The sequence below is a fragment of the Melospiza melodia genome, chromosome 27, assembly GCF_035770615.1.
Source record: "Melospiza melodia melodia isolate bMelMel2 chromosome 27, bMelMel2.pri, whole genome shotgun sequence".
NCBI lineage: Eukaryota > Metazoa > Chordata > Aves > Passeriformes > Passerellidae > Melospiza > Melospiza melodia.
The window spans coordinates 1,566,835-1,592,775 of record NC_086220.1 but is presented as its reverse complement, the minus strand read 5'-3'; positions in this window follow the sequence as shown (position 1 = coordinate 1,592,775).

Sequence of the window (25,941 nt, the reverse complement as noted above, 5' to 3'; positions counted from 1 at the left end):
TAAGACGCAAGGGGGCCACTCCCAGCCCCAGGTCCCCAAAAACAAACAACGGCGCTTTTCCCTGGAATACAAAACTCGCCTGCAAACATTTTGATAGCAGATTGCAGGAGCCACTTGGTACTATCAAACCTGCCCGACTTGGCACTGGTGCCACCTTGCGTCTAGGAACCATGCTGCGTATCGTGGATTCTAAGGGGACAGCTGGCCACTCCCAGCCACAGGCCCCCAGACAAAAACCTCGGCCCGTTTCCCTGGGAAACAAAAGTAAGATGCCCCGCTTCTGGATGGCAGATTGCAGGAACCACTTGGTAGTATCAAACCAGCCCAACTTGGCAGTGGTGCCACCTTGGCTCTGGGAACCATGCTGCATATCGTGGATTCTAAGGAGCCAGCCGGGCTCTCCCAGCCACAGGCCCCCAAACGCAAAAAACCGCGCTTTTCCCTGGAAAACAAAACTCGCCTGCCAACATTTGATGGCAGATTGCAGGAGCCACTTGGTACTATCAAACCAGCCCAACTTGGCACTGGTGCCACCATGGGTCTGGTCACCATCCTGCCTATCGTAGCTTTTCAGGAGCCAGCCGGTCACTCCCAGCCATAGGCCCCCAGACACAAACCTCGGCCCGTTTCCCTGGCAAACAAAATTAAGCTGCCCCACTTCTGGATGGCAGATTGCAAGAAAAACTTGGTAGTATCACACCAGCCCGACTTGGCACTGGTGCCACCTTGGGTCTGGGAACCATGCTGCGTATCGTGGATTCTAAGGAGCCAGCCGGCCACTCCCAGCCACAGGCCCCCAAACACAAACAACGGCGCTTTTCCCTGGAAAACAAAACTCGCCTGCCAACTTTTTGATGGCAGAGTGCAGGAGCCACTTGGTACTATCAAACCAGCCCAACTTGGCACTGGTGCCACCATGGGTCTGGAAACCATCCTGCCTATCGTAGCTTTTCAGGAGCCAGCCGGTCACTCCCAGCCATAGGCCCCCAGACAAAAACCTCGGCCTGTTTCCCTGGTACACAAAAGTAAGCTACCCCGCTTCTGGATGGCAGATTGCAGGAGCCACTTTGCACCATCAAACTAGCCTGACTTGGCACTGGTGCCACCTCTGGTCTGGGAACCATCCTGCGTATTGTGGATTCTAATTAGCCAGCCGGCCACTCCCAGCCACAGGCCCCCAAACACAAACAACGGCGCTTTTCCCTGGAAAACAACACTCGCCTGCCAACTTTTTAATGCAGATTGCAGGAGCCACTTGGTACTATCAAATCAGCGCAACTTGGCACTGGTGCTACATGGGTCTGGTCACCATCCTGCCTATCGTAGCTTTTCAGGAGCCAGCCGGTCACTCCCAGCCATAGGCCTCCAGACACAAACCTCGGCCCGTTTCCCTGGCCAACAAAAGTAAGCTGCCCCACTTCTGGATGGCAGATTGCAGGATCCACTTTGCACCATCAAAACAGCCCGACTTGGCAGTGATGCCCCCTTGGGTCTGGGAACCATGCTGCGTATCGTGGATTCTAAGGAGTCAGCTGGCCACTCCCAGCCACATACCGCCAAACAAAAACAACGGCGCTTTTCCCTGGAAAACAAAACTCGCCTGCCAAATTTTTGATGGCAGATTGCAGGAGCCACTTGGTACTATCAAACCAGCCCAACTTGGCACTGGTGCCACCATGGGTCTGGTCACCATCCTGCCTATCGTAGCTTTTCAGGAGCCAGCCGGTCACTCCCAGCCATAGGCCCACAGACACAAACCTCGGCCCGTTTCCCTGGCAAACAAAAGTAAGCTGCCCCGCTTCTGGATGGCAGATTGCAGGAGCCACTTGGTACTATTAAACCAGCCCGACTTGGCACTGGTCCCACCTCTGGCCTGGGAACCATCCTGCGTAACGATGATTCTAAGACGCAAGGGGGCCACTCCCAGCCACAGGTCCCCAAACACAAACAACGGCGCTTTTCCCTGGAAAACAAAACTCGCCTGCCAACTTTTTGATGGCAGATTGCAGGAGCCACTTGGTACTATCAAACCAGCCCAACTTGGCACTGCTGCCACCATGGGTCTGGTCACCATCCTGCCTATCGTAGCTTTTCAGGAACTAGCCAGTCACGCCCAGCCATAGGCCCCCAGACACAAACCTCGGCCCGTTACCCTGGCAAACAAAAGTAAGCTGCCCCGCATCTGGATGGCAGATTGCAGGAACCACTTGGTAGTATCAAACCAGCCCGACTTGGCACTGGTGCCACCTCTGGTCTGGGAACCATCCTGTGTATCGTGGATTCTAATTAGGTAGCCGGCCACTCCCAGCCACAGGCCCCCAAACACAAACAACGTCGCTTTTCCCTGGAAAACAAAACTCGCCTGCCAACTTTTTGATGGCAGATTGCAGGAGCCACTTGGTACTATCAAATCAGCCCAACTTGGCACTGGTGCCACCATGGGTCCGTTAACCATCCTGCCTATCGTAGCTTTTTAGGAGCCAGCCGGTCACTCCCAGCCATCGGCCCCCAGACACAAACCTCGGCCCGTTTCCCTGGCAAAAAAAAGTAAGCTGCCCCGCGTCTGGATGGCAGATTGCAGGAACCACTTGGTAGTATCAAATCAGCCCAACTTGGCACTGGTGCCACCATGGTCTCCCTCCTACCTATCGTAGCTTTTCAGGAGCCAGCCGGTCACTGCCAGCCATAGGCCTCGAGACAAAAACCTCGGCCCGTTTCCCCGGCAAACACAAGTACGCTACCCCGCTTCTGGATGGCAGATTGCAGGAACCACTTTGCACCATCAAACCAGCCCGACTTGGCACTGGTGCCACCTTGGGTCTGGGAAGCATCCTGCGTATCGTGGATTCTAAGGAGAGAGCTGGCCACTCCCAGCCACATGCCGCCAAACAAAAACAACGGCGCTTTTCCCTGGAAAACAAAACTCGCCTGCCAACTTTTTGATGGCAGATTGCAGGAGCCACTTGGTACTATCAAACCAGCCCAACTTGGCACTGGTGCCACCATGGGTCTGGAAACCATCCTGCCTATCGTAGCTTTTCAGGAGCCAGCCGGTCACTCCCAGCCATAGGCCCCCAGACAAAAACCTCGGCCCGTTTCCCTGGTACACAAAAGTAAGCTACCCCGCTTCTGGATGGCAGATTGCAGGAGCCACTTTGCACCATCAAACTAGCCCGACTTGGCGCTGGTGCCACCTCTGGTCTGGGAACCATCCTGCGTATTGTGGATTCTAATTAGCCAGCCGGCCACTCCCAGCCACAGGCCCCCAAACACAAACAACGTCGCTTTTCCCTGGAAAACAACACTCGCCTGCCAACATTTTAATGCAGATTGCAGGACCCACTTGGTACTATCAAACCAGCCCAACTTGGCACTGGTGCTACCATGGGTCTGGTCACCATCCTGCCTATCGTAGCTTTTCAGGAGCCAGCCGGTCACTCCCAGCCATAGGCCTCCAGACACAAACCTCGGCCCGTTTCCCTGGCAAACAAAAGTAAGCTGCCCCACTTCTGGATGGCAGATTGCAGGATCCACTTTGCACCATCAAAACAGCCCGACTTGGCAGTGATGCCCCCTTGGGTCTGGGAACCATGCTCCGTATCGTGGATTCTAAGGAGTCAGCTGGCCACTCCCAGCCACATACCGCCAAACAAAAACAACGGCGCTTTTCCCTGGAAAACAAAACTCGCCTGCCAACTTTTTGATGGCAGATTGCAGGAGACACTTGGTACTATCAAACCAGCCCAACTTGGCACTGGTGCCACCATGGGTCTGGTCACCATCCTGCCTATCGTAGCTTTTCAGGAGCCAGCCGGTCACTCCCTGCCATAGGCCCCCAGACACAAACCTCGGCCCGTTTCCCTGGCAAACAAAAGTAAGCTGCCCCGCTTCTGGATGGCAGATTGCAGGAGCCACTTGGTACTATCAAACCAGCCCGACTTGGCACTGGTCCCACATCTGGCCTGGGAACAATCCTGCGTAACGATGATTCTAAGACGCAAGGGGGCCACTCCCAGCCCCAGGTCCCCAAACACAAACAACGGCGCTTTTCCCTGGAATACAAAACTCGCCTGCAAACTTTTTGATAGCAGATTGCAGGAGCCACTTGGTACTATCAAACCTGCCCGACTTGGCACTGGTGCCACCTTGGGTCTAGGAACCATGCTGCGTATCGTGGATTCTAAGGGGACAGCTGGCCACTCCCAGCCACAGGCCCCCAGACAAAAACCTCGGCCCGTTTCCCTGGGAAACAAAAGTAAGATGCCCCGCATATGGATGGCAGATTGCAGGAACCACTTGGTAGTATCAAACCAGCCCAACTTGGCAGTGGTGCCACCTTGGCTCTGGGAACCATGCTGCATATCGTGGATTCTAAGGAGCCAGCCGGCCTCTCCCAGCCACAGGCCCCCAAACGCAAAAAACCGCGCTTTTCCCTGGAAAACAAAACTCGCCTGGCAACTTTTTGATGGCAGATTGCAGGAGCCACTTGGTACTATCAAACCAGCCCAACTTGGCACTGGTGCCACCATGGGTCTGGTCACCATCCTGCCTATCGTAGCTTTTCAGGAGCCAGCCGGTCACTCCCAGCCATAGGCCCCCAGACACAAACCTCGGCCCGTTTCCCTGGCAAACAAAATTAAGCTGCCCCGCTTCTGGATGGCAGATTGCAAGAAAAACTTGGTAGTATCACACCAGCCCGATTTGGCACTGGTGCCACCTTGGGTCTGGGAACCATGCTGCGTATCGTGGATTCTAAGGAGCCAGCCGGCCACTCCCAGCCACAGGCCACCAAACACAAACAACGGCGCTTTTCCCTGGAAAACAAAACTCGCCTGCCAACTTTTTGATGGCAGAGTGCAGGAGCCACTTGGTACTATCAAACCAGCCCAACTTGGCACTGGTGCCACCATGGGTCTGGAAACCATCCTGCCTATCGTAGCTTTTCAGGAGCCAGCCGGTCACTCCCAGCCATAGGCCCCCAGACAAAAACCTCGGCCTGTTTCCCTGGTACACAAAAGTAAGCTACCCCGCTTCTGGATGGCAGATTGCAGGAGCCACTTTGCACCATCAAACTAGCCCGACTTGGCACTGGTGCCACCTCTGGTCTGGGAACCATCCTGCGTATTGTGGATTCTAATTAGCCAACCGGCCACTCCCAGCCACAGGCCCCCAAACACAAACAACGTCGCTTTTCCCTGGAAAACAACACTCGCCTGCCAACATTTTAATGCAGATTGCAGGAGCCACTTGGTACTATCAAACCAGCCCAACTTGGCACTGGTGCTACCTTGGGTCTGGTCACCATCCTGCCTATCGTAGCTTTTCAGGAGCCAGCCGGTCACTCCCAGCCATAGGCCTCCAGACACAAACCTCGGCCCGTTTCCCTGGCAAAAAAAAGTAAGCTGCCCCACTTCTGGATGGCAGATTGCAGGATCCACTTTGCACCATCAAAACAGCCCGACTTGGCAGTGATGCCCCCTTGGGTCTGGGAACCATGCTGCGTATCGTGGATTCTAAGGAGTCAGCTGGCCACTCCCAGCCACATACCGCCAAACAAAAACAACGGCGCTTTTCCCTGGAAAACAAAACTCGCCTGCCAACTTTTTGATGGCAGATTGCAGGAGCCACTTGGTACTATCAAACCAGCCCAACTTGGCACTGGTGCCACCATGGGTCTGGTCACCATCCTGCCTATCGTAGCTTTTCAGGAGCCAGCCGGTCACTCCCAGCCATAGGCCCCCAGACACAAACCTCGGCCCGTTTCCCTGGCAAACAAAAGTAAGCTGCCCCGCTTCTGGATGGCAGATTGCAGGAGCCACTTGGTACTATTAAACCAGCCCGACTTGGCACTGGTCCCACCTCTGGCCTGGGAACCATCCTGCGTAACGATGATTCTAAGACGCAAGGGGGCCACTCCCAGCCACAGGTCCCCAAACACAAACAACGGCGCTTTTCCCTGGAAAACAAAACTCGCCTGCCAACTTTTTGATGGCAGATTGCAGGAGCCACTTGGTACTATCAAACCAGCCCAACTTGGCACTGCTGCCACCATGGGTCTGGTCACCATCCTGCCTATCGTAGCTTTTCAGGAACTAGCCAGTCACGCCCAGCCATAGGCCCCCAGACACAAACCTCGGCCCGTTACCCTGGCAAACAAAAGTAAGCTGCCCCGCATCTGGATGGCAGATTGCAGGAACCACTTGGTAGTATCAAACCAGCCCGACTTGGCACTGGTGCCACCTCTGGTCTGGGAACCATCCTGTGTATCGTGGATTCTAATTAGGTAGCCGGCCACTCCCAGCCCCAGGTCCCCAAACACAAACAACGGCGCTTTTCCCTGGAAAACAAAACTCGCCTGCCAACTTTTTGATGGCAGATTGCAGGAGCCACTTGGTACTATCAAATCAGCCCAACTTGGCACTGGTGCCACCATGGGTCCGTTAAACATCCTGCCTATCGTAGCTTTTTAGGAGCCAGCCGGTCACTCCCAGCCATAGGCCCCCAGACACAAACCTCGGCCCGTTTCCCTGGCAAAAAAAAGTAAGCTGCCCCGCTTCTGGATGGCAGATTGCAGGAACCACTTGGTAGTATCAAATCAGCCCAATTTGGCACTGGTGCCACCATGGTCTCCCTCCTACCTATCGTAGCTTTTCAGGAGCCAGCCGGTCACTGCCAGCCATAGGCCTCGAGACACAAACCTCGGCCCGTTTCCCCGGCAAACACAAGTACGCTACCCCGCTTCTGGATGGCAGATTGCAGGAACCACTTTGCACCATCAAACCAGCCCGACTTGGCACTGGTGCCACCTTGGGTCTGGGAAGCATCCTGCGTATCGTGGATTCTAAGGAGAGAGCTGGCCACTCCCAGCCACATGCCGCCAAACAAAAACAACGGCGCTTTTCCCTGGAAAACAAAACTCGCCTGCCAACTTTTTGATGGCAGATTGCAGGAGCCACTTGGTACTATCAAACCAGCCCAACTTGGCACTGCTGCCACTATGGGTCTGGTAACCATCCTGCCTATCGTTGCTTTTCAGGAGCCAGCCGGTCACTCACAGCCATAGGCCCCCAGACAAAAACCTCGGCCCGTTTCCCTGGCAAACAAAAGTAAGCTACCCCGCTTCTGGATGGCAGATTGCAGGAGCCACTTTGCACCATCAAACTAGCCCGACTTGGCACTGGTGCCACCTCAGGTCTGGGAAGCATCCTGCGTAACGGTGATTCTAAGACGCAAGGGGGCCACTCCCAGCCACAGGTCCCCAAACACAAACAACGGCGCTTTTCCCCGGAAAACAAAACTCGCCTGCCAACTTTTTGATGGCAGATTGCAGGAGCCACTTGGTACTATCAAATCAGCCCAACTTGGCACTGGTGCCACCATGGGTCCGTTAACCATCCTGCCTATCGTAGCTTTTTAGGAGCCAGCCGGTCACTCCCAGCCATAGGCCCCCAGACACAAACCTCGGCCCGTTTCCCTGGCAAAAAAAAGTAAGCTGCCCCGCGTCTGGATGGCAGATTGCAGGAACCACTTGGTAGTATCAAATCAGCCCAACTTGGCACTGGTGCCACCATGGTCTCCCTCCTACCTATCGTAGCTTTTCAGGAGCCAGCCTGTCACTCCCAGCCATAGGCCTCGAGACACAAACCTCGGCCCGTTTCCCCGGCAAACACAAGTACGCTACCCCGCTTCTGGATGGCAGATTGCAGGAACCACTTTGCACCATCAAACCAGCCCGACTTGGCACTGGTGCCACCTTGGGTCTGGGAAGCATCCTGCGTATCGTGGATTCTAAGGAGAGAGCTGGCCACTCCCAGCCACATGCCGCCAAACAAAAACAACGGCGCTTTTCCCTGGAAAACAAAACTCGCCTGCCAACTTTTTGATGGCAGATTGCAGGAGCCACTTGGTACTATCAAACCAGCCCAAATTGGCACTGCTGCCACTATGGGTCTGGTAACCATCCTGCCTATCGTAGCTTTTCAGGAGCCAGCCGGTCACTCCCAGCCATAGGCCCCCAGACAAAAACCTCGGCTAGTTTCCCTGGCAAACAAAAGTAAGCTACCCCGCTTCTGGATGGCAGATTGCAGGAGCCACTTTGCACCATCAAACTAGCCCGACTTGGCACTGGTGCCACCTCAGGTCTGGGAAGCATCCTGCGTAACGGTGATTCTAAGACGCAAGGGGGCCACTCCCAGCCACAGGTCCCCAAACACAAACAACGGCGCTTTTCCCCGGAAAACAAAACTCACCTGCCAACTTTTTGATGGCAGATTGCAGGAGCCACTTGGTACTATCAAATCAGCCCAACTTGGCACTGGTGCCACCATGGGTCTGGTCACCATCCTGCCTATCGTAGCTTTTCACGACCTAGCCGGTCACTCCCAGCCATAGGCCCCCAGACACAAAGCTTGGCCCTTTTCCCTGGCAAACAAAAGTAAGCTGCCCCGCTTCTGGATGGCAGATTGCAGGACGCACCTGGTAATATCAAACCAGCGCAACTTGGCACTGGTGCCACCTTGGGTCTGGGAACCATGCTGCAAATCGTGGATTCTAAGGAGCCAGCCGGCCACTCCCAGCCACAGGCCCCCAAACAAAAACAACGGCGCTTTTCCCTGGAAAACAAAACTCGCCTGCCAACTTTTTGATGGCAGATTGCAGGAGCCACTTGGTAGTATCCAACCAGCCCAACTTGGCACTGGTGCCACCTCTGGTCTGGGAACCATCCTGCGTATCGTGGATTCTAATTAGGTAGCCGGCCACTCCCAGCCACAGGCCCCCAAACACAAACAACGGCGCTTTTCCCTGGAAAACAAAACTCGCCTGCCAACTTTTTGATGGCAGATTGCAGGAACCACTTTGCACCATCAAACCAGCCCGACGTGGCACTGGTGCCACCTTGGGTCTGGGAACCATGCTGCGTATCGTGGATTCTAAGGAGAGAGCTGGCCACTCCCAGCCACATGCTGCCAAACAAAAACAACGGCGCTTTTCCCTGGAAAACAAATTCGCCTGCCAACTTTTTGATGGCAGATTGCAGGAGCCACTTGGTACTATCAAACCAGCCCAACTTGGCACTGGTGCCACCATGGGTCTGGTAACCATCCTGCCTATCGTAGCATTTCAGGAGCCAGCCGGTCACTCCCTTCCATAGATCCCCACACACAAACCTCGGCCCGTTTCCCTGGCAAACAAAATTAAGCTGCCCCGCTTCTGGATGGCAGATTGCTGGAACCACTTGGTACTATCAAACCAGCCCGACTTGGCACTGGTGCCACCTTGGGTCTGGGAACCATGCTGCGTATCGTGGATTCTAAGGAGCCAGCCGGCCACTCCCAGCCACAGGCCACCAAACACAAACAACGGCGGTTTTCCCTGGAAAACAAAACTCGCCTGCCAACTTTTTGATGGCAGATTGCAGGAGCCACTTGGTACTATCAAATCAGCCCATCTTGGCACTGGTGCCACCATGGGTCTGGTCACCATCCTGCCTATCGTAGCTTTTCAGGAGCCAGCCGGTCACTCCCAGCCATAGGCCCCCAGACACAAACTTCGGCCCGTTTCACTGGCACACAAAAGTAAGCTACCCCGCTTCTGGATGGCAGATTGCAGGAGCCACTTTGCACCATCAAACTAGCCCGACTTGGCACTGGTGCCACCTCTGGTCTGGGAACCATCCTGCGTATTGTGGATTCTAATTAGCCAGCCGGCCACTCCCAGCCACAGGCCCCCAAACACAAACAACGTCGCTTTTCCCTGGAAAACAACACTCGCCTGCCAACTTTTTAATGCAGATTGCAGGAGCCACTTGGTACTATCAAATCAGCGCAACTTGGCACTGGTGCTACATGGGTCTGGTCACCATCCTGCCTATCGTAGCTTTTCAGGAGCCAGCCGGTCACTCCCAGCCATAGGCCTCCAGACACAAACCTCGGCCCGTTTCCCTGGCAAACAAAAGTAAGCTGCCCCACTTCTGGATGGCAGATTGCAGGATCCACTTTGCACCATCAAAACAGCCCGACTTGGCAGTGATGCCCCCTTGGGTCTGGGAACCATGCTGCGTATCGTGGATTCTAAGGAGTCAGCTGGCCACTCCCAGCCACATACCGCCAAACAAAAACAACGGCGCTTTTCCCTGGAAAACAAAACTCGCCTGCCAACTTTTTGATGGCAGATTGCAGGAGCCACTTGGTACTATCAAACCAGCCCAACTTGGCACTGGTGCCACCATGGGTCTGGTCACCATCCTGCCTATCGTAGCTTTTCAGGAGCCAGCCGGTCACTCCCAGCCATAGGCCCCCAGACACAAACCTCGGCCCGTTTCCCTGGCAAACAAAAGTAAGCTACCCCGCTTCTGGATGGCAGATTGCAGGAGCCACTTGGTACTATCAAACCAGCCCGACTTGGCACTGGTCCCACCTCTGGCCTGGGAACAATCCTGCGTAACGATGATTCTAAGACGCAAGGGGGCCACTCCCAGCCCCAGGTCCCCAAACACAAACAACGGTGCTTTTCCCTGGAAAACAAAACTCGCCTGCCAACTTTTTGATGGCAGATTGCAGGAGCCACTTGGTACTATCAAACCAGCCCAACTTGGCACTGGTGCCACCATGGGTCTGGTCACCATCCTGCCTATCGTAGCTTTTCAGGAGCCAGCCGGTCACTTCCAGCCATAGGCCTCGAGACACAAACCTCGGCCCGTTTCCCTGGCAAACACAAGTAAGCTACCCCGCTTCTGGATGGCAGATTGCGGGAACCACTTTGCACTATCAAACCTGCCCGAATTGGCACTGGTGCCACCTTGGGTCCTGGAACCATGCTGCGTATCGTGGATTCTAAGGGGACAGCTGGCCACTCCCAGCCACAGGCCCCCAGACAAAAACCTCGGCCCGTTTCCCTGGGAAACAAAAGTAAGATGCCCCGCTTCTGGATGGCAGATTGCAGGAACCACTTGGTAGTATCAAACCAGCCCAACTTGGCAGTGGTGCCACCTTGGCTCTGGGAACCATGCTGCATATCGTGGATTCTAAGGAGCCAGCCGGCCTCTCCCAGTCACAGGCCTCCAAACGCAAAAAACCGCGCTTTTCCCTGGAAAACAAAACTCGCCTGCCAACTTTTTGATGGCAGATTGCAGGAGCCACTTGGTACTATCAAACCAGCCCAACTTGGCACTGGTGCCACCATGGGTCTGGTCACCATCCTGCCTATCGTAGCTTTTCAGGAGCCAGCCGGTCACTCCCAGCCATAGGCCCCCAGACACAAACCTCGGCCCGTTTCCCTGGCAAACAAAATTAAGCTGCCCCGCTTCTGGATGGCAGATTGCAAGAAAAACTTGGTAGTATCACACCAGCCCGACTTGGCACTGGTGCCACCTTGGGTCTGGGAACCATGCTGCGTATCGTGGATTCTAAGGAGCCAGCCGGCCACTCCCAGCCACAGGCCCCCAAACAAAAACAACGGCGCTTTTCCCTGGAAAACAAAACTCGCCTGCCAACTTTTTGATGGCAGATTGCAGGAGCCACTTGGTAGTATCCAACCAGCCCAACTTGGCACTGGTGCCACCTCTGGTCTGGGAACCATCCTGCGTATCGTGGATTCTAATTAGGTAGCCGGCCACTCCCAGCCACAGGCCCCCAAACACAAACAACGGCGCTTTTCCCTGGAAAACAAAACTCGCCTGCCAACTTTTTGATGGCAGATTGCAGGAACCACTTTGCACCATCAAACCAGCCCGACGTGGCACTGGTGCCACCTTGGGTCTGGGAACCATGCTGCGTATCGTGGATTCTAAGGAGAGAGCTGGCCACTCCCAGCCACATGCCGCCAAACAAAAACAACGGCGCTTTTCCCTGGAAAACAAATTCGCCTGCCAACTTTTTGATGGCAGATTGCAGGAGCCACTTGGTACTATCAAACCAGCCCAACTTGGCACTGGTGCCACCATGGGTCTGGTAACCATCCTGCCTATCGTAGCATTTCAGGAGCCAGCCGGTCACTCCCTTCCATAGATCCCCACACACAAACCTCGGCCCGTTTCCCTGGCAAACAAAATTAAGCTGCCCCGCTTCTGGATGGCAGATTGCTGGAACCACTTGGTACTATCAAACCAGCCCGACTTGGCACTGGTGCCACCTTGGGTCTGGGAACCATGCTGCGTATCGTGGATTCTAAGGAGCCAGCCGGCCACTCCCAGCCACAGGCCACCAAACACAAACAACGGCGGTTTTCCCTGGAAAACAAAACTCGCCTGCCAACTTTTTGATGGCAGATTGCAGGAGCCACTTGGTACTATCAAATCAGCCCATCTTGGCACTGGTGCCACCATGGGTCTGGTCACCATCCTGCCTATCGTAGCTTTTCAGGAGCCAGCCGGTCACTCCCAGCCATAGGCCCCCAGACACAAACTTCGGCCCGTTTCACTGGCACACAAAAGTAAGCTACCCCGCTTCTGGATGGCAGATTGCAGGAGCCACTTTGCACCATCAAACTAGCCCGACTTGGCACTGGTGCCACCTCTGGTCTGGGAACCATCCTGCGTATTGTGGATTCTAATTAGCCAGCCGGCCACTCCCAGCCACAGGCCCCCAAACACAAACAACGTCGCTTTTCCCTGGAAAACAACACTCGCCTGCCAACTTTTTAATGCAGATTGCAGGAGCCACTTGGTACTATCAAATCAGCGCAACTTGGCACTGGTGCTACATGGGTCTGGTCACCATCCTGCCTATCGTAGCTTTTCAGGAGCCAGCCGGTCACTCCCAGCCATAGGCCTCCAGACACAAACCTCGGCCCGTTTCCCTGGCAAACAAAAGTAAGCTGCCCCACTTCTGGATGGCAGATTGCAGGATCCACTTTGCACCATCAAAACAGCCCGACTTGGCAGTGATGCCCCCTTGGGTCTGGGAACCATGCTGCGTATCGTGGATTCTAAGGAGTCAGCTGGCCACTCCCAGCCACATACCGCCAAACAAAAACAACGGCGCTTTTCCCTGGAAAACAAAACTCGCCTGCCAACTTTTTAATGCAGATTGCAGGAGCCACTTGGTACTATCAAACCAGCCCAACTTGGCACTGGTGCCACCATGGGTCTGGTCACCATCCTGCCTATCGTAGCTTTTCAGGAGCCAGCCGGTCACTCCCAGCCATAGGCCCCCAGACACAAACCTCGGCCCGTTTCCCTGGCAAACAAAAGTAAGCTGCCCCGCTTCTGGATGGCAGATTGCAGGAGCCACTTGGTACTATCAAACCAGCCCGACTTGGCACTGGTCCCACCTCTGGCCTGGGAACAATCCTGCGTAACGATGATTCTAAGACGCAAGGGGGCCACTCCCAGCCCCAGGTCCCCAAACACAAACAACGGTGCTTTTCCCTGGAAAACAAAACTCGCCTGCCAACTTTTTGATGGCAGATTGCAGGAGCCACTTGGTACTATCAAACCAGCCCAACTTGGCACTGGTGCCACCATGGGTCTGGTCACCATCCTGCCTATCGTAGCTTTTCAGGAGCCAGCCGGTCACTTCCAGCCATAGGCCTCGAGACACAAACCTCGGCCCGTTTCCCTGGCAAACACAAGTAAGCTACCCCGCTTCTGGATGGCAGATTGCGGGAACCACTTTGCACTATCAAACCTGCCCGAATTGGCACTGGTGCCACCTTGGGTCCTGGAACCATGCTGCGTATCGTGGATTCTAAGGGGACAGCTGGCCACTCCCAGCCACAGGCCCCCAGACAAAAACCTCGGCCCGTTTCCCTGGGAAACAAAAGTAAGATGCCCCGCTTCTGGATGGCAGATTGCAGGAACCACTTGGTAGTATCAAACCAGCCCAACTTGGCAGTGGTGCCACCTTGGCTCTGGGAACCATGCTGCATATCGTGGATTCTAAGGAGCCAGCCGGCCTCTCCCAGCCACAGGCCTCCAAACGCAAAAAACCGCGCTTTTCCCTGGAAAACAAAACTCGCCTGCCAACTTTTTGATGGCAGATTGCAGGAGCCACTTGGTACTATCAAACCAGCCCAACTTGGCACTGGTGCCACCATGGGTCTGGTCACCATCCTGCCTATCGTAGCTTTTCAGGAGCCAGCCGGTCACTCCCAGCCATAGGCCCCCAGACACAAACCTCGGCCCGTTTCCCTGGCAAACAAAATTAAGCTGCCCCGCTTCTGGATGGCAGATTGCAAGAAAAACTTGGTAGTATCACACCAGCCCGACTTGGCACTGGTGCCACCTTGGGTCTGGGAACCATGCTGCGTATCGTGGATTCTAAGGAGCCAGCCGGCCACTCCCAGCCACAGGCCCCCAAACACAAACAACGGCGCTTTTCCCTGGAAAACAAAACTCGCCTGCCAACTTTTTGATGGCAGAGTGCAGGAGCCACTTGGTACTATCAAACCAGCCCAACTTGGCACTGGTGCCACCATGGGTCTGGAAACCATCCTGCCTATCGTAGCTTTTCAGGAGCCAGCCGGTCACTCCCAGCCATAGGCCCCCAGACAAAAACCTCGGCCTGTTTCCCTGGTACACAAAAGTAAGCTACCCCGCTTCTGGATGGCAGATTGCAGGAGCCACTTTGCACCATCAAACTAGCCCGACTTGGCACTGGTGCCACCTCTGGTCTGGGAACCATCCTGCGTATTGTGGATTCTAATTAGCCAGCCGGCCACTCCCAGCCACAGGCCCCCAAACACAAACAACGTCGCTTTTCCCTGGAAAACAACACTCGCCTGCCAACTTTTTAATGCAGATTGCAGGAGCCACTTGGTACTATCAAATCAGCGCAACTTGGCACTGGTGCTACATGGGTCTGGTCACCATCCTGCCTATCGTAGCTTTTCAGGAGCCAGCCGGTCACTCCCAGCCATAGGCCTCCAGACACAAACCTCGGCCCGTTTCCCTGGCAAACAAAAGTAAGCTGCCCCACTTCTGGATGGCAGATTGCAGGATCCACTTTGCACCATCAAAACAGCCCGACTTGGCAGTGATGCCCCCTTGGGTCTGGGAACCATGCTGCGTATCGTGGATTCTAAGGAGTCAGCTGGCCACTCCCAGCCACATACCGCCAAACAAAAACAACGGCGCTTTTCCCTGGAAAACAAAACTCGCCTGCCAACTTTTTAATGCAGATTGCAGGAGCCACTTGGTACTATCAAACCAGCCCAACTTGGCACTGGTGCCACCATGGGTCTGGTCACCATCCTGCCTATCGTAGCTTTTCAGGAGCCAGCCGGTCACTCCCAGCCATAGGCCCCCAGACACAAACCTCGGCCCGTTTCCCTGGCAAACAAAAGTAAGCTGCCCCGCTTCTGGATGGCAGATTGCAGGAGCCACTTGGTACTATCAAACCAGCCCGACTTGGCACTGGTCCCACCTCTGGCCTGGGAACAATCCTGCGTAACGATGATTCTAAGACGCAAGGGGGCCACTCCCAGCCCCAGGTCCCCAAACACAAACAACGGTGCTTTTCCCTGGAAAACAAAACTCGCCTGCAAAATTTTGATGGCAGATTGCAGGAGCCACTTGGTACTATCAAACCAGCCCAACTTGGCACTGGTGCCACCATGGGTCTGGTCACCATCCTGCCTATCGTAGCTTTTCAGGAGCCAGCCGGTCACTTCCAGCCATAGGCCTCGAGACACAAACCTCGGCCCGTTTCCCTGGCAAACACAAGTAAGCTACCCCGCTTCTGGATGGCAGATTGCGGGAACCACTTTGCACCATCAAACCTGCCCGAATTGGCACTGGTGCCACCTTGGGTCCTGGAACCATGCTGCGTATCGTGGATTCTAAGGGGACAGCTGGCCACTCCCAGCCACAGGCCCCCAGACAAAAACCTCGGCCCGTTTCCCTGGGAAACAAAAGTAAGATGCCCCGCTTCTGGATGGCAGATTGCAGGAACCACTTGGTAGTATCAAACCAGCCCAACTTGGCAGTGGTGCCACCTTGGCTCTGGGAACCATGCTGCATATCGTGGATTCTAAGGAGCCAGCCGGCCTCTCCCAGCCACAGGCCTCCAAACGCAAAAAACCGCGCTTTTCCCTGGAAAACAAAACTCGCCTGCCAACTTTTTGATGGCAGATTGCAGGAGCCACTTGGTACTATCAAACCAGCCCAACTTGGCACTGGTGCCACCATGGGTCTGGTCACCATCCTGCCTATCGTAGCTTTTCAGGAGCCAGCCGGTCACTCCCAGCCATAGGCCCCCAGACACAAACCTCGGCCCGTTTCCCTGGCAAACAAAATTAAGCTGCCCCGCTTCTGGATGGCAGATTGCAAGAAAAACTTGGTAGTATCACACCAGCCCGACTTGGCACTGGTGCCACCTTGGGTCTGGGAACCATGCTGCGTATCGTGGATTCTAAGGAGCCAGCCGGCCACTCCCAGCCACAGGCCCCCAAACACAAACAACGGCGCTTTTCCCTGGAAAACAACACTCGCCTGCCAACTTTTTAATGCAGATTGCAGGAGCCACTTGGTACTATCAAATCAGCGCAACTTGGCACTGGTGCTACATGGGTCTGGTCACCATCCTGCCTATCGTAGCTTTTCAGGAGCCAGCCGGTCACTCCCAGCCATAGGCCTCCAGACACAAACCTCGGCCCGTTTCCCTGGCAAACAAAAGTAAGCTGCCCCACTTCTGGATGGCAGATTGCAGGATCCACTTTGCACCATCAAAACAGCCCGACTTGGCAGTGATGCCCCCTTGGGTCTGGGAACCATGCTGCGTATCGTGGATTCTAAGGAGTCAGCTGGCCACTCCCAGCCACATACCGCCAAACAAAAACAACGGCGCTTTTCCCTGGAAAACAAAACTCGCCTGCCAACTTTTTAATGCAGATTGCAGGAGCCACTTGGTACTATCAAACCAGCCCAACTTGGCACTGGTGCCACCATGGGTCTGGTCACCATCCTGCCTATCGTAGCTTTTCAGGAGCCAGCCGGTCACTCCCAGCCATAGGCCCCCAGACACAAACCTCGGCCCGTTTCCCTGGCAAACAAAAGTAAGCTGCCCCGCTTCTGGATGGCAGATTGCAGGAGCCACTTGGTACTATCAAACCAGCCCGACTTGGCACTTGTCCCACCTCTGGCCTGGGAACAATCCTGCGTAACGATGATTCTAAGACGCAAGGGGGCCACTCCCAGCCCCAGGTCCCCAAACACAAACAACGGTGCTTTTCCCTGGAAAACAAAACTCGCCTGCCAACTTTTTGATGGCAGATTGCAGGAGCCACTTGGTACTATCAAACCAGCCCAACTTGGCACTGGTGCCACCATGGGTCTGGTCACCATCCTGCCTATCGTAGCTTTTCAGGAGCCAGCCGGTCACTTCCAGCCATAGGCCTCGAGACACAAACCTCGGCCCGTTTCCCTGGCAAACACAAGTAAGCTACCCCGCTTCTGGATGGCAGATTGCAGGAACCACTTTGCACCATCAAACCTGCCCGAATTGGCACTGGTGCCACCTTGGGTCCTGGAACCATGCTGCGTATCGTGGATTCTAAGGGGACAGCTGGCCACTCCCAGCCACAGGCCCCCAGACAAAAACCTCGGCCCGTTTCCCTGGGAAACAAAAGTAAGATGCCCCGCTTCTGGATGGCAGATTGCAGGAACCACTTGGTAGTATCAAACCAGCCCAACTTGGCAGTGGTGCCACCTTGGCTCTGGGAACCATGCTGCATATCGTGGATTCTAAGGAGCCAGCCGGCCTCTCCCAGCCACAGGCCTCCAAACGCAAAAAACCGCGCTTTTCCCTGGAAAACAAAACTCGCCTGCCAACTTTTTGATGGCAGATTGCAGGAGCCACTTGGTACTATCAAACCAGCCCAACTTGGCACTGGTGCCACCATGGGTCTGGTCACCATCCTGCCTATCGTAGCTTTTCAGGAGCCAGCCGGTCACTCCCAGCCATAGGCCCCCAGACACAAACCTCGGCCCGTTTCCCTGGCAAACAAAATTAAGCTGCCCCGCTTCTGGATGGCAGATTGCAAGAAAAACTTGGTAGTATCACACCAGCCCGACTTGGCACTGGTGCCACCTTGGGTCTGGGAACCATGCTGCGTATCGTGGATTCTAAGGAGCCAGCCGGCCACTCCCAGCCACAGGCCCCCAAACACAAACAACGGCGCTTTTCCCTGGAAAACAAAACTCGCCTGCCAACTTTTTGATGGCAGAGTGCAGGAGCCACTTGGTACTATCAAACCAGCCCAACTTGGCACTGGTGCCACCATGGGTCTGGAAACCATCCTGCCTATCGTAGCTTTTCAGGAGCCAGCCGGTCACTCCCAGCCATAGGCCCCCAGACAAAAACCTCGGCCTGTTTCCCTGGTACACAAAAGTAAGCTACCCCGCTTCTGGATGGCAGATTGCAGGAGCCACTTTGCACCATCAAACTAGCCCGACTTGGCACTGGTGCCACCTCTGGTCTGGGAACCATCCTGCGTATTGTGGATTCTAATTAGCCAGCCGGCCACTCCCAGCCACAGGCCCCCAAACACAAACAACGGCGGTTTTCCCTGGAAAACAACACTCGCCTGCCAACTTTTTAATGCAGATTGCAGGAGCCACTTGGTACTATCAAACCAGCCCAACTTGGCACTGGTGCCACCATGGGTCTGGTCACCATCCTGCCTATCGTAGCTTTTCAGGAGCCAGCCGGTCACTCCCAGCCATAGGCCTCCAGACACAAACCTCCGCCCGTTTCCCTGGCAAACAAAAGTAAGCTGCCCCACTTCTGGATGGCAGATTGCAGGATCCACTTTCCACCATCAAAACAGCCCGACTTGGCAGTGATGCCCACTTGGGTCTGGGAACCATGCTGCGTATCGTGGATTCTAAGGAGTCAGCTGGCCACTCCCAGCCACATACCGCCAAACAAAAACAACGGCGCTTTTCCCTGGAAAACAAAACTCGCCTGCCAACTTTTTGATGGCAGATTGCAGGAGCCACTTGGTACTATAAAATCAGCCAAACTTGGCACTGGTGCCACCATGGGTCTGGTCACCATCCTGCCTATCGTAGCTTTTCAGGAGCCAGCCGGTCACTCCCAGCCATAGGCCCCCAGACACAAACCTCGGCCCGTTTCCCTGGCAAACAAAAGTAAGCTGCCCCGCTTCTGGATGGCAGATTGCAGGAGCCACTTGGTACTATTAAACCAGCCCGACTTGGCACAAGTCCCACCTCTGGCCTGGGAACCATCCTGCGTAACGATGATTCTAAGACGCAAGGGGGCCACTCCCAGCCACAGGTCCCCAAACACAAACAACGGCGCTTTTCCCTGGAAAACAAAACTCGCCTGCCAACTTTTTGATGGCAGATTGCAGGAGCCACTTGGTACTATCAAACCAGCCCAACTTGGCACTGCTGCCACCATGGGTCTGGTCACCATCCTCCCTATCGTAGCTTTTCAGGAACTAGCCAGTCACGCCCAGCCATAGGCCCCCAGACACAAACCTCGGCCCGTTACCCTGGCAAACAAAAGTAAGCTGCCCCGCATCTGGATGGCAGATTGCAGGAACCACTTGGTAGTATCAAACCAGCCCGACTTAGCACTGGTGCCACCTCTGGTCTGGGAACCATCCTGTGTATCGTGGATTCTAATTAGGTAGCCGGCCACTCCCAGCCACAGGCCCCCAAACACAAACCACGGCGCTTTTCCCTGGAAAACAAAACTCGCCTGCCAACTTTTTGATGGCAGATTGCAGGAGCCACTTGGTACTATCAAATCAGCCCAACTTGGCACTGGTGCCACCATGGGTCCGTTAACCATCCTGCCTATCGTAGCTTTTCAGGAGCCAGCCGGTCACTCCCAGCCATAGGCCCCCAGACACAAACCTCGGCCCGTTTCCCTGGCAAAAAAAAGTAAGCTGCCCCGCGTCTGGATGGCAGATTGCAGGAACCACTTGGTAGTATCAAATCAGCCCAACTTGGCACTGGTGCCACCATGGTCTCCCTCCTACCTATCGTAGCTTTTCAGGAGCCAGCCGGTCACTGCCAGCCATAGGCCTCGAGACACAAACCTCGGCCCGTTTCCCCGGCAAACACAAGTACGCTACCCCGCTTCTGGATGGCAGATTGCAGGAACCACTTTGCACCATCAAACCAGCCCGACTTGGCACTGGTGCCACCTTGGGTCTGGGAACCATGCTGCATATCGTGGATTCTAAGGTGCCAGCCGGCCACTCCCAGCCACAGGCCCCCAAACAAAAACAACGGCGCTTTTCCCTGGAAAACAAAACTCGCCTGCCAACTTTTTGATGGCAGATTGCAGGAGCCACTTGGTAGTATCTAACCAGCCCAACTTGGCACTGGTGCCTCCTCTGGTCTGGGAACCATCCTGTGTATCGTGGATTCTAATTAGGTAGCCGGCCACTCCCAGCCACAGGCCCCCAAACACAAACAACGGCGCTTTTCCCTGGAAAACAAAACTCGCCTGCCAACTTTTTGATGGCAGATTGCAGGAACCACTTTTCACCATCAAACCAGCCCGACGTGGCACTGGTGCCACCTTGGGTCTGGGAACCATGCTGCGTATCGTGGATTCTAAGGAGAGAGCTGGCCACTCCCAGCCACATGCCGCCTAACAAAAACAACGGCGCTTTTCCCTGGAAAACAAAACTCGCCTGCCAACTTTTTGATGGCAGATTGCAGGAGCCACTTGGTACTATCAAACCAGCCCAACTTGGCACTGGTGCCACCATGGGTCTGGTAACCATCCTGCCTATCGTAGCTTTTCAGGAGCCAGCCGGTCACTCCCTCCCATAGACCCCCACACACAAACCTCGGCCCGTTTCCCTGGCAAACAAAATTAAGCTGCCCCGCTTCTGGATGGCAGATTGCTGGAACCACTTGGTACTATCAAACCAGCCCGACTTGGCACTGGTGCCACCTTGGGTCTGGGAACCATGCTGCGTATCGTGGATTCTAAGGACCCAGCCGGCCACTCCCAGCCACAGGCCACCAAACACAAACAACGGCGGTTTTCCCTGGAAAACAAAACTCGCCTGCCAACTTTTTGATGGCAGATTGCAGGAGCCACTTGGTACTATCAAATCAGCCCAACTTGGCACTGGTGCCACCATGGGTCTGGTCACCATCCTGCCTATCGTAGCTTTTCAGGAGCCAGCCGGTCACTCCCAGCCATAGGCCCCCAGACACAAACCTCGGCCCGTTTCCCTGGCAAACAAAAGTAAGCTGCCCCGTTTCTGGATGGCAGATTGCAGGAACCACTTGGTAGTATCAAACCAGCCCAACTTGGCACTGGTGCCACCTTGGGTCTGGGAACCATGCTGCGTATCGTGGATTCTAAGGAGCCAGCCGGCCACTCCCAGCCACAGGCCCCCAAACACAAACAACGGCGCTTTTCCCTGGAAAACAAAACTCGCCTGCCAACTTTTTGATGGCAGATTGCAGGAGCCACTTGGTACTATCAAACCAGCCGACCTTGGCACTGGTGCCACCGTGGGTCTGGTCACCATCCTGCCTATCGTAGCTTTTCAGGAGCCAGCCAGTCACTCACAGCCATATGCCCCGAGACACAAACCTCGGCCCGTTTCCCCGGCAAAGAAAACTTAGCTGCCCCGCTACTGGATGGCAGATTGCAGGAGCCACTTTGCAACATCAAACCAGCCCGACTTGGCACTGGTGCCACCTTGGGTCTGGGAACCATGCTGCGTATCGTGGATTCTAAGGAGCCAGCTGGCCACACCCAGCCACATTCCGCCAAACAAAAACAACGGCGCTTTTCCCTGGAAAACAAAACTCGCCTGCCAACTTTTTGAAGGCAGATTGCAGGAGACACTTGGTACTATCAAACCAGCCCGACTTGGCACTGGTGCCACCTTGGCTCTGGGAACCATGCTGCGTAACGTAGATTCTAAGACGCCAGGGGGCCACTCCCAGCCACAGGCCCCCAAACACAAACAACGGCGCTTTTCCCCGGAAAACAAAACTCACCTGCCAACTTTTTGATGGCTGATTGCAGGAGCCACTTGGTACTATCAAATCAGCCCAACTTGGCACTGGTGCCACCATGGGTCTGGTCACCATCCTGCCTATCGTAGCTTTTCACGACCTAGCCGGTCACTCCCAGCTATAGGCCCCCAGACACAAAGCTCGGCCCTTTTCCCTGGCAAACAAAAGTAAGCTGCCCCGCTTGTGGATGGCAGATTGCAGGACGCACCTGTTACTATCAAACCAGCGCAACTTGGCACTGGTGCCACCTTGGGTCTGGGAACCATGCTGCATATCGTGGATTCTAAGGTGCCAGCCGGCCACTCCCAGCCACAGGCCCCCAAACAAAAACAACGGCGCTTTTCCCTGGAAAACAAAACTCGCCTGCCAACTTTTTGATGGCAGATTGCAGGAGCCACTTGGTAGTATCTAACCAGCCCAACTTGGAACTGGTGCCACCTCTGGTCTGGGAACCATCCTGTGTATCGTGGATTCTAATTAGGTAGCCGGCCACTCCCAGCCACAGGCCCCCAAACACAAACAACGGCGCTTTTCCCTGGAAAACAAAACTCGCCTGCCAACTTTTTGATGGCAGATTGCAGGAACCACTTTTCACCATCAAACCAGCCCGACGTGGCACTGGTGCCACCTTGGGTCTGGGAACCATGCTGCGTATCGTGGATTCTAAGGAGAGAACTGGCCACTCCCAGCCACATGCCGCCTAACAAAAACAACGGCGCTTTTCCCTGGAAAACAAAACTCGCCTGCCAACTTTTTGATGGCAGATTGCAGGAGCCACTTGGTACTATCAAACCAGCCCAACTTGGCACTGGTGCCACCATGGGTCTGGTAACCATCCTGCCTATCGTAGCTTTTCAGGAGCCAGCCGGTCACTCCCTCCCATAGACCCCCACACACAAACCTCGGCCCGTTTCCCTGGCAAACAAAATTAAGCTGCCCCGCTTCTGGATGGCAGATTGCTGGAACCACTTGGTACTATCAAACCAGCCCGACTTGGCACTGGTGCCACCTTGGGTCTGGGAACCATGCTGCGTATCGTGGATTCTAAGGAGCCAGCCGGCCACTCCCAGCCACAGGCCACCAAACACAAACAACGGCGGTTTTCCCTGGAAAACAAAACTCGCCTGCCAACTTTTTGATGGCAGATTGCAGGAGCCACTTGGTACTATCAAATCAGCCCAACTTGGCACTGGTGCCACCATGGGTCTGGTCACCATCCTGCCTATCGTAGCTTTTCAGGAGCCAGCCGGTCACTCCCAGCCATAGGCCCCCAGACACAAACCTCGGCCCATTTCCCTGGCAAACAAAAGTAAGCTGCCCCGTTTCTGGATGGCAGATTGCAGGAACCACTTGGTAGTATCAAACCAGCCCAACTTGGCACTGGTGCCACCTTGGGTCTGGGAACCATGCTGCGTATCGTGGATTCTAAGGAGCCAGCCGGCCACTCCCAGCCGCAGGCCCCCAAACACAAACAACGGCGCTTTTCCCTGGAAAACAAAACTCGCCTGCCAACTTTTTGATGGCAGATTGCAGGAGCCACTTGGTACTATCAAACCAGCCGACCTTGGCACTGGTGCCACCGTGGGTCTGGTCACCATCCTGCCTATCGTAGCTTTTCAGGAGCCAGCCAGTCACTCACAGCCATATGCCCCGAGACACAAACCTCGGCCCGTTTCCCCGGCAAAGAAAAGTTAGCTGCCCCGCTACTGGATGGCAGATTGCAGGAGCCACTTTGCACCATCAAACCAGCCCGACTTGGCACTGGTGCCACCTTGGGTCTGGGAACCATGCTGCGTATCGTGGATTCTAAGGAGCCAGCTGGCCACACCCAGCCACATTCCGCAAAACACAAACAACGGCGCTTTTCCCTGGAAAACAAAACTCGCCTGCCAACTTTTTGAAGGCAGATTGCAGGAGACACTTGGTACTATCAAACCAGCCCGACTTGGCACTGGTGCCACCTTGGCTCAGGGAACCATGCTGCGTAACGTAGATTCTAAGACGCCAGGGGGCCACTCCCAGCCACAGGCCCCCAAACACAAACAACGGTGCTTTTCCCTGGAAAACAAAACTCGCCTGCCAACTTTTTGATGGCAGATTGCAGGAGACACTTGGTACTATCAAACCAGTCCAACTTGGCACTGGTGCCGCCATGGGTCTGGTAACCATCCTGCATATCGTAGCTTTTCAGGAGCCAGCCGGTCACTCCCAGCCATAGGCCCCCAGACACAAACCTCGGCTCTTTACCCTGGCAAACAAAAGTAAGCTGCCCCGCTTCTGGATGGCAGATTGCAGTTACCACTTAGCAGTATCAAACCAGCCCGACTTGGCACTGGTGCCACCTTGGGTCTGGGAACCATGCTGCGTATCGTGGATTCTAAGGAGCCAGCCGGCCACTCCCAGCCACAGGCCCCCAAACACAAACAACGGCGCTTTTCCCTGGAAAACAAAACTCGCCTGCCAACTTTTTGATGGCAGATTGCAGGAGCCACTTGGTACTATCAAATCAGCCCAACTTGGCACTGGTGCCACCATGGGTCTGGTCACCATCCTGCCTATCGCAGCTTTTCAGGAGCCAGCCGGTCACTCCCAGCCATAGGCCCCCAGACAAAATCCTCGGCCTGTTTACCTGGCAAACAAAAGTAAGCTAATCCGCTTCTGGATGGCAGATTGCCTGTGCCACTTTGCACCATCAAACCAGCCCGACTTGGCACTGGTGCCACCTCTGGTCTGGGAACCATCCTGCGTATCGTGGATTCTAATTAGGCAGCCGGCCACTCCTAGCCACAGGCCCCCAAACACAAACAACGGCGCTTTTCCCTGGAAAACAAAACTCGCCTGCCAACTTTTTGATGGCAGATTGCAGGAGCCACTTGGTACTATCAAACCAGCCCAACTTGGCACTGGTGCCACCATGGGTCTGGTCACCATCCTGCCTATTGTAGCTTTTCAGGAGCCAGCCGGTCACTCCCATCCATAGGCACCCAGACACAAACCTCGGCCCGTTTCCCTGGCAAACAAAATTAAGCTGCCCCGCTTCTGGATGGCAGATTGCTGGAACCACTTGGTACTATCAAACCAACCCGACTTGGCACTGGTGCCACCTTGGGTCTGGGAACCATGCTGCGTATCGTGGATTCTAAGGAGCCAGCCGGCCACTCCCAGCCACAAACCACCAAACACAAACAACGGTGCTTTTCCCTGGAAAACAAAACTCGCCTGCCAACTTTTTGATGGCAGATTGCAGGAGCCACTTGGTACTATCAAATCAGCCCAACTTGGCACTGGTGCCACCATGGGTCTGGTCACCATCCTGCCTATCGTAGCTTTTCAGGAGCCAGCCGGTCACTCCCAGCCATAGGCCCCGAGACACAAACCTCGGCCCATTTCCCTGGCAAACAAAAGTAAGCTGCCCCGCTTCTGGATGGCAGATTGCAGGAACCACTTGGTAGTATCAAACCAGCCCAACTTGGCACTGGTGCCACCTTGGGTCTGGGAACCATGCTGCGTATCGTGGATTCTAAGGAGCCACCTGGCCACTCCCAGCCACAGGCCCCCAAACACAAACAACGGCGCTTTTCCCTGGGAAACAAAACTCGCCTGCCAACTGTTTGATGGCAGATTACCGGAGCACCTTGGTACTATCAAACCAGCCCAACTTGGCACTGGTGCCACCATGGGTCTGGTCACCATCCTGCCTATCGTAGCTTTTCAGGAGCCAGCCAGTCACTCACAGCCATATGCCCCGAGACACAAACCTCGGCTCGTTACCCTGGCAAAGAAAAGTAAGCTGCCCCGCTACTGGATGGCAGATTGCAGGTACCACTTAGCAGGATCAAACCAGCCCAACTTGGCACTGGTGCCACCTTGGGTCTGGGAACCATGCTGCGTATCGTGGATTCTAAGGAGCCAGCCGGCCACACCCAGCCACATTCCGCCAAACACAAACAACGGCGCTTTTCCCTGGAAAACAAAACTCG